Genomic DNA, 9,631 nt, shown 5'->3' with positions numbered 1-9,631 from the left:
ACATACGAGGCGTTTTGGAAAAAATAAGAAGAATAGGAAAACAATATAACATACGAACATCTTTCAAAACACAAAATACACTTAGATGCATTTTATCACATACTAAACCAATGAATACAGAACAACAAACAAAAAATGTAATATACCAAATACCCTGTGAATGCGATAAATTTTACATTGGTGAAACATCTAGACCCTTAAATGTTAGAATTAAAGAACATAAAGATTATTAAAGAAAAGGAGATTTTAACAAATCTAAGATTTGTCAGCATTCTTGGGACACAGGGCACAGAATAAATTTTAATAACGCCAAAATTATAATTAAAGAAGCGATAGCCTCTAAAAGAAAAATAAAAGAGGCTTTTTTAATTCAATCTAATAAAAATAAATGTATTGCTCATGAATCTGTAGATGTTAGTAATGTATAGCAATCGCTTCTTTGATTTGAAAGAACAATAGATACAACAAGATAAATAAACATTACATACGTAAAATTTAATAATAATCATACGTTTGGGGCTTTTTGGTTTTACCTTATTAAGTAATTGTTATCAGGTGGTAATTGTTAATTTTGAAGTTTAAATATCAAGTTAAAAATGTTATTTTAACAGAACGTCAACGGTTTCTTGTAGACGTATCTGTTTTAAAAAAGTAAAGTGTTCTCGAATAGTTGAATTTCAATATTTTAAATAGTTTTTTCTTTATTCTTTGTATTTTTTTGCTTCCGACGACGGAAGGAGATAACTTTCCGAAACGTTAAGCATTTTTTTTCTTTGTTAGGCAAATTTGTATTACTATAAACGTAACTTCTGACAAGCAGCGTCCGTTTAGGTTTACCGCAGAAGTGTTTACAAAAAATAATTATTTTATTTTGTAGATTTTCTTGCAGTGCAGTGGCGAAATACCCATAAAGGATTTTTTTGGAAATAATAGAATATCTTAGCAACAGCTTGCGGTAGTCAGTTGTATCTATAGAGAAAGCCTAATATTTCGCTTATAAAACAATAAACTTTTGATTTCTGTCTCTGTTTCTAATCACAATTTCGCTTGACAGTCAAAATCAAAATGACATTTCCCGCAAATTTTGAAGTATAATTAGTGGAAAAGTCAAAAGTTTGTTAACTTTTTCTACTAATTGAAAATGACTACTACTAATTTAGACGTTCTGAATGCTTACATTGAAATTAAAGGAACAAACTTCTAGGCTAATTGAAACTACTAATTTATTCCATTAATTACGAGGTTCTGAATGAAGCCTTAAGCTTGATTTTCATGCATCCGTTGTCCGACGATACGATGATACGATATTAATTTTATTGGTTAAATTGAAAGACTTTGATTCGTTAGAAACGGTTTACCAATCGAAGTCTTTAAAATCAACCAATATTAATATCGTATCATCGTATCGTCGGATAACGGATGCATGAAAATCAAGCTTTAGTCCTAAAAATCTTCTCCTATTCTCTCTTTCACTATTGTCGACCTTGCGATAAAGCAGAAAGTATGTCTATTACTGTTGTATTAATGCCTATAGTACTATATTTAACATAGTAGACCAAGTTGCATAATTAATTTTGATTTTTTCAGTCTAAATATAGAACTTATCAATGAAAGCTTCTTCCTAGTCGCCAAAACTTTATAAATACAGCCATAACCAGTTTGCTCCAGTCGAATTAAACTTTGACGCAGAACTGCTGCTAGTACTTCGATTGGTTCCTTATCGAAACAAACAATCTCTATCAATAAGTTATTTTTATAAAGTTATTGGTAATATTTTCTGTTTACACAACAAAGAAGTGAAAAATCGTAATTTTACATTGAATTTTAATTATTTATGTCGCGTCGGCAGAAAATTATTTGTACCAGTTGTCCGTTTTATGCATAAGTTATATTTATAAGACGTAAATTAACACATCTTGGCTTTCTCCATTTTGAGTATTTACATTTCAGTGAAATTTCCTTTTAGGGAAATGTATTTTCAAAATTCACTAAAATCGCTAAAAATTTCCTAAAATTCTCCCAAATTTCCAACATTCCACGCAATACCTCAGCAATTCCCTACAATTCCTTTAGTTTGTACACTGAAATACATCAGTGGTTTCCTCCACGCTTTGGATTAATACGGAGAAACTGGAAGTAAATATGAAATTTTAATAATGGGTTTCAAAAGAGACCAGTTAAAGTATTTGTAGTTTTAGGATTAGTTTTAGTATTTTTAACATTTGTTAGTAACCTGTTAGTAACCTGATGAAAATAAAATTATAACGGAAACAGAAGAACTATTGCAAACTTGGAGAAATTATACCATTAATCTTTTCAACGACGAAAGATCAGAAAACACTGCAACTGAGACTCCCATGCCATCAGGACCAAGCATATTGGAAAGTGAAATTATTCATGCGATTAGATTAATGAAAAACGACAAAACTCCAGGGCCTGATGATATGTATTCGGAAACGTTCCACTTAATTAATGAACAAAACTTAAAAACTATAGTACAGCTTTTCAATAACATCTATGACACCGGTCACATCCCTGAAGACTGGCTTTGTTCTACGTTTATCACGCTACCCAAGTCAAGTAACGCAACTTCGTGTAAAGAGTATCGTCTTATTAGTCTAATGAACCACTTTCTTAAGCTCTTTTACGGGTACTGCATACAAGACTCTACAAAAATGTGAGGAAGTAAGTGGAGAAAGTCAATTTGGATTTAAGAACGGCTTTGGTACTAGGGAAGCCATATTCAGTCTTCAAACTTTAGTACAGAATTGCCAAGATCAGAGAAAAGATGTCTTCATGTGCTTTATAGACTATGAAAAGGCGTTCGATAACGTTAAACATAACCTCCTTATATCATACCTCAGAGACTTGGGACTTGATGGAAAAGATATAAGGCTCATCAGTAATTTGTATTGGAAAAAGCTGAAATTCGTATACATAGCGTGGGAGTAACAGAAGATTTTGAAATAAAAGGGGGTAAGGCAAGGGTGTATTCTATCTCCAATGTTGTTCAATTTATATGTGGAAAGAGCATTCACTGAGTCAATCTCCGATAGTCCCATTGGTTTGAAAATAAATGGCATTCCAATTAATAATATCCGATATGCGGATGACACAGTGATATTGGCAGACAATGTAAATGATCTCCAAATCCTTCTAAATAAGGTTAACAGTGAAAGTCAAAGACTGGGTTTAAACATAAATACTACAAAAACTAAATTTATGGCTGTTAGCAGAAACAATATTCTGAACACCAGAATTTACTTAAATGGAGAGGACTCTGGATGATTCTGAGACTGCGAAGATTTCTCACAGATAGGAATTTGAACTTCGGCCTTAGATACAGAATGGTGAAGTGCTATGTCTGGTCCGTTTTGTTATATGGTGTGGAAGCATGGACACTGAAGGTAGCAACAATAAACCGAATTGAAGCCTTCGAAATGTGGACCCTACGACGAATGCTAAGAGTGCCCTGGGTCGACCGTTTTAGGAATGAAGACATTCTCAGAAGAGCTGGTCTGGAACAACGTGAACTCTTCGAAATCATCAAGAAGAGGAAAATAGCCTATTTGGGACACATACTACGTGGAGAACGCTTTCATTTTCAGCGTCTGATTCTCCAGGGTAAAATAGAGGTGGGCAAAAGGGTGATAGGACGAAGGAAGCTATCCTGGCTGAGAAATATTCGTCATTGGACAGGCATATAGGACTTCCAAGCACTCCAAGTCGCGGCAGTTAACAACCATCTGATGAGGAAGAAAAAGATGAACGCCTACGTAGGAATATGCACGGCACCTTAAGAAGTAACCTTGGGTTAAGAAGTTAAGAAGTAGATTTGTCCATCAAATTGGTCCAGTGTTACCAACTCAGTGATTTTCTCCCTAAATTTAGAGAGAAAAAATTCTGAGAGTTTTTTAGGGAGTAAAATTTCTTGGGGTTATAAAAATTTAGGGATAAAATTTTTACATTTCTTTTTACCGCTACTCTAATTTATCAAAATTAATAAGAAAGTATAAATAAAACAAAATAATTTATTTATTTATTTGATAAAAATTGTGTATTGAAAAGTGGTCATAAAAGAGAAGAAGACTTAAGAGGGCCCTACTGTAGCAAAATTTCTACATTTGAAAGAAAAGCGAAACATTTTTAAAACAAGAAATAATTAAAAAGAGAAGAAGGTTTGATATAGCTTTAAGGGGAAGTTTTCGAACAGTGGGCTACACTACTGTGATCAAATGAAGCAAATAGGCACACTAACTAACACACTTGTTTATTTATTAATGTTTTTTTTGGGGGGGTGGTTCAAGATTTTTTTTAAGTTTTTAGGGGTATTTTGGGGATTTTTGAAGTGAGCGTTTTAGATTTTTAGTGAGATAATTTTTTGAGAGTTGGGAACACTGGCATAGTGGCAACACATTAGCTACGCCAAAACACCGGTCCCCGATAGATCACCAAAGTTAAGCGACGTTAGACGATGCGAGTAGATGGACAGGTGGCCATCTAGAAATTCTGTCGTGCTGTTGTTATACAGAAAAATGTAAAATCTATTGATACATACTGCTCATTTACACCGGTTCGTGACAGGATGATATCGGATATCTCGTGAGGAAGAGTTATTATTTATAAGTTTTTTTTCACAGTTGTATCCTGGTTTTACACACAACGTGACGACTCACTGAGCTCACTGAGACTCACTTATTTAATAGTTATTATTATAATTATCCTCGGCTATTTCTGGAATTTCTTCCGACCCCTGATTTATTACCTTTCGGATGTCGGTTTTGATCCCCTGCTGTTTTGATGTGTAAAGTTCTTGATAGAAAAGTTTAATAGAGTTTAGGATTTCCTGTTTGTGTGTTACTGTGTTGCCGTACATATCCTTGATGTTTTGTATTTCTTTTCTTCCTATTGGTACTATTTGTCAATACCTTCAAACTTTGATTTTTCTCTATGACGTTCCTAATTTTTTCCGTATTTTGTTGTCTCCTATGCCTTCTGATTTCTTTGGATATTTCTCTGTTTAGAGTTCTATATTCTTATGTACTCTTGTCCTCCATATCTCTTCTCTGTTTCATTAAAAGTTTTACTCTTTGATTCAGTTTTTGTTCTTTTACTTTTTTGGGACAGAATTTTTCGATAGCCGTTTGAGTGGCACCTTTGATGCTTTCGTATATTTCGTCTATCGTAGTAGTATTTTAAATAACCGAGGAAGAAATTATCAGTGCCCTTATAGATATGAAAAACAATAGAGCTGCCGGCGACGATGGACTGGCAATAGAGTCAATCAAAGAGGGAGGACCAGAAATCATCAAAGCTTTAAATGTCCTATTTAATAAACGCATTGAAGAAGAAATAACCCCATTACAGTGGAACAACGCAACAATCATTATTGTACACAAGAAAGGTGACGTTACAGACCTTAAAAACTATAGGCCGATCAGCCTTCTTAGCCACGTATATAAATTATTTACTAAAATACTCACCAAGCGTTTGACAAATAAAATAGACTTTTTACTTTCGAGCGAACAAGCACGTTTCCGATCAGGTTACGGAACAAATGACCATCTTCTGACAGTCAAGGTCCGTATCAAGAAATGCATTGAGTATAATAGACCACTAATGCTTGTCTTCGTGGATTTTGAGAAGGCCTTCGATTCGGTAGACCAGTGGAAGCTTCTAGAGACACTAAGTGAGAGTCGCATCGATCATCGATACTACTCAATCATAAGACATATATATGATAATGCCACGGCAAACGTCAGAATATCGACAAATCAATGCACAGACAAATTCAATATCGATCGAGGGGTAGGACAAGGCGACACACTGTCCCCTAAACTATTCGTTGCTGTGCTAGAAAGTATGTTAAAAATGATAAACTGGGGATTCAACACGAATTAATATCGATGGCAAATTGATAAATCATCTCTGTTTCGCAGATGACATTATTTTAATAACAGACAACATACAGAAGGCACAGGAGGCACATTTTGATTATGCTGGATATACTGAATGATGCTTCGGAAAGGGTCAGTTTGAAAATTAACTTGTCAAAGACACAATACATGACAAACCTAGTACTGAGTGGAAATTTAAACATAAATAACATACCTTTTTTTAACATACAGTTTTTACAACCTAACCTGTCCTCACGTATGGAGCTGAAACGCTTACTTTGACAAAGAAGAACATACATAGAATACAGGGCATGCAACGGAGAATGGAAAGTCCATGTTAGGAGTTACACTCAGAGATAAAATACCCAATCAAACAATACGTAATCAATCAGGAGTAAGAGATGCGGTGATATCTATCTTGAATCTTAAATGGAATTGGGCAGGACATGTGGCTAGGATGACAGATGGACGGTGGACGAAGAGACTTGGAATAGAGACCGAGACACGAGGCCTTTTGAAGCAGAGGACGACCTCCTAGTCGATGGACAGATGATATTATGAGGGTGACTGGAAACTGAATTCAAGTGGCACAAAATAGAAAGCGATGGCTAGAGTTAAAGGAGGCTTTTGTTCAGCAGTGGACGGTATAAGCTAAATGATGATGATGATGATGATGATAATAATTATTATTTAGACACTAGCCAAGTCGGTAACCAATTGACCATGATATGGCTGAGGACCGCGTTTTGGATTCCGCGTAAACAATGAAGGCGAAGATGTAATTCGGAGATCGACGGAGATTGTCGAAGATGTAATTTTTGCTTCCTTATTGAAGAGCGTCAACATATTATTGAATCAACCACCTGTTATATTTCAGTACTTCTTAAAGTATGATGCATTTAATTGATTTTATCTGTCATCGTTCCATAATATAAATCATTGTCATCATCATTATCATTTTCAGCTTATTAAACCACTTTCAACTAAGGTATAGCCTCCCTCACATATTTACATATTTTCTTTTCAATTGGGCCCATTGTTGTCGATTGTTGGCTATGCAGGCGCAAGTTATCCCTGCTAATTTCCGAATATCATGATTCCATCTCAGGTTTGGTCTTCTTCTAGGTCTCTCAATTCCTCGTGGGTACTATGCAGTAATTTTTGAGGTCCATCTGTTGTCCGTTCTTCTTACCAGGTGTCCTACCCATTGCCACTTGAGGGAACTGATTCTGTTGATAACATCTAATACCAGTGTCTTGTGCCTAGTCTCTGTGTCCACCATAATACAAATAAATCTACATAAATTTTCAATTACTGATAATTTATTTCAAATCCAGCCGGTATATAATTTACATACGCAATAAAGAATCTAGTCTCCATCAAATATATACTAATAATTGATAATTTTAGTAAACATAAAAATCCTAAATATAGCCATGTATTTATAAACAATAATGTCAATTATTATGATGTAAATTTAATTTGTTGTGATAGATAATCTTTTAAGAATTAATCAAATAGTCTAGAACGGAGTAAAATCTATATTTCGATTTACATTTGCTAAAATTAAAGTGTAATGTAATTTAAAAAAAATGATTTTAAATGCCCGTACCAATTTAGATAAATGTTCATTATTAATACAAATTAATTATTAAATTGTCGAACAATTATTATATTATTCGTTATTAAATTGGTGGGGTGGAGGGTTGGTAAGGGGGTATGGGAGGGGGTTAAAAATTTTAACAAATCGTAACTCCAAAATTACAGTAGCTAGCAAAACGCGGTTTTCAATTTAAGATTAGGAATAATATTTGCAACAAAATTCGTAATAACATCAAACTCAGTCAAAGTCGCAGTTTTTGAGATAAAAAAAATTGGAAAAATTCCTTTACTTTAACTGACTACCAACTTTTTATTAACATATTTTAGTATAGGCGGCTATACGTACCTCCCGGCGCCAATTTTTTTTCTATGGATGTCAAATTCCAGGCAATTATTAGTATTTCTAATAACTAAAACATCTAAAAATAGTAATCTATAGTTGTTCTCAATTTCATAGGTAAATTTAGTAAAAAGAAAACGATTATTTAATTTTGAAATAAAGTTGTTGTGCAATAAAGTTGTTGTGCAAATATTGTGCAAAAGGTGTCTCAAAAACGGCAAATGTATCATCCTCATGCCTAAATCATACTCTTGAAGAATACTCAAACTGATTTTTATTACTTTACTTGAAACCTTGCTCACGAATCTGCTGTTCCTTTACTTAAGTTTACTAAAGTAAAGGAACAGCAGAGTAAACTTTATGTTGCATTCATCGACCTAACAAACGAAACCCTTCGACCCTGTAAACAGAGATGCACTTTGGGCAATTATGCAAAAGTTTGGAGTGCCCAACAAATTTTTTACTGTGTGTAAAAGCCTCCATAACAACAACAAGTCGAGAGTGTCACATCATGGATCACTGAGCGATCCCTTCATGACAAATACAGGAATTAGGCAGGGATGTGTCCTAGCTCCTCTCCTTTTTAACATATTCATGGCAGCGCTCTCTATTATAGTGGACAGCAAACTGCAGGAAAGAGGAATGGGTGTTAGATACAGGTATGACGGCGGTCTGTTCAACATAAAAAGACTCAGGGCAAAAACACGTATAAAATTCATCACAGAACTTCAATACGCTGATGACTGCGCTCTAGTTGCAAATACATTACAGCAATTACAGGAAATGTTAAACACATATACCTGGGCATACAAGACTTTGAGCCTTAAACTGAACATCGATAAAACTAAAATCATGTGCACCTATGATTTTTTTAAATTTTCTATGTACCTACTGATATCACAAAGAACTATCCTTGTACATACAGAAGTATCTACTTAATTTTATACAGACGTTATCTAAATAAATTTTCCATAATTATCCAGCTATTGAAAAATAATTCTTTATATTGAGAGACAACATTTTTTGAAATTTAGTGCTATTGCTATACCTATACGGGTATAGCCTACCTCATTTTTTAAAATAATAAAACAAATATGTGGTTCGGTAGGTCATCTAAATGTATACAAATTTTGAAGTAGTAGTCATAAGCTAAAAATATATACAAAGTTTAATATTCTAGTGCCACGGTGCCCGGTGGGTTCGAATCCTACACCCGGCATTTCATCAGCCGACTATTTTTATTAAAATAAAAACAGCCTTAAATGAGTACTTGGGATTCACAATCCTGAGGTAATAATAGGCGGTTGAAGCGTAGTGCTAGCCACATTACCTTCCTTGTATACCGAACGGCTCTAGCATGGCAAGCTGTACCTTGCTACTCCCAAGGCGTTAAACGCTATATGTACGGGAACTATTATTATTATTATTATATTCTAGTGATTACTACATTTAATTAATATAATAACGATTACTAATAAGTATTTTAATAATATAAAAAGGGACTGATAATAAAATATTTGAAGTTATTTAGATTTAAAAATATATAGGTAAATTTGGGACACAGTGTATATATGTATGTATAACCACCCGCTAATATTTAGTTATTAGAGAAAAAATAAAGTCAGTCATCATCCAATTATTATTGTCCTAATTAATAGTAATAAAATAAACAAATCAAAGTTGTCAATTTCGTAAGATTTTTTAATTATTTTGTCTTCATGACAAAATGCATGTAACGAACAAACATCGAGACTGACGAGCAAAAACATTTATTTGTCCGTCATAAATAAAC

The sequence above is a fragment of the Sitophilus oryzae genome, unplaced genomic scaffold (assembly GCF_002938485.1).
Source record: "Sitophilus oryzae breed Bouriz unplaced genomic scaffold, Soryzae_2.0 scaffold_1853_pilon_pilon, whole genome shotgun sequence".
Taxonomy (NCBI): Eukaryota; Metazoa; Arthropoda; class Insecta; order Coleoptera; family Curculionidae; genus Sitophilus; species Sitophilus oryzae.
This window is presented reverse-complemented; position numbering follows the sequence as displayed.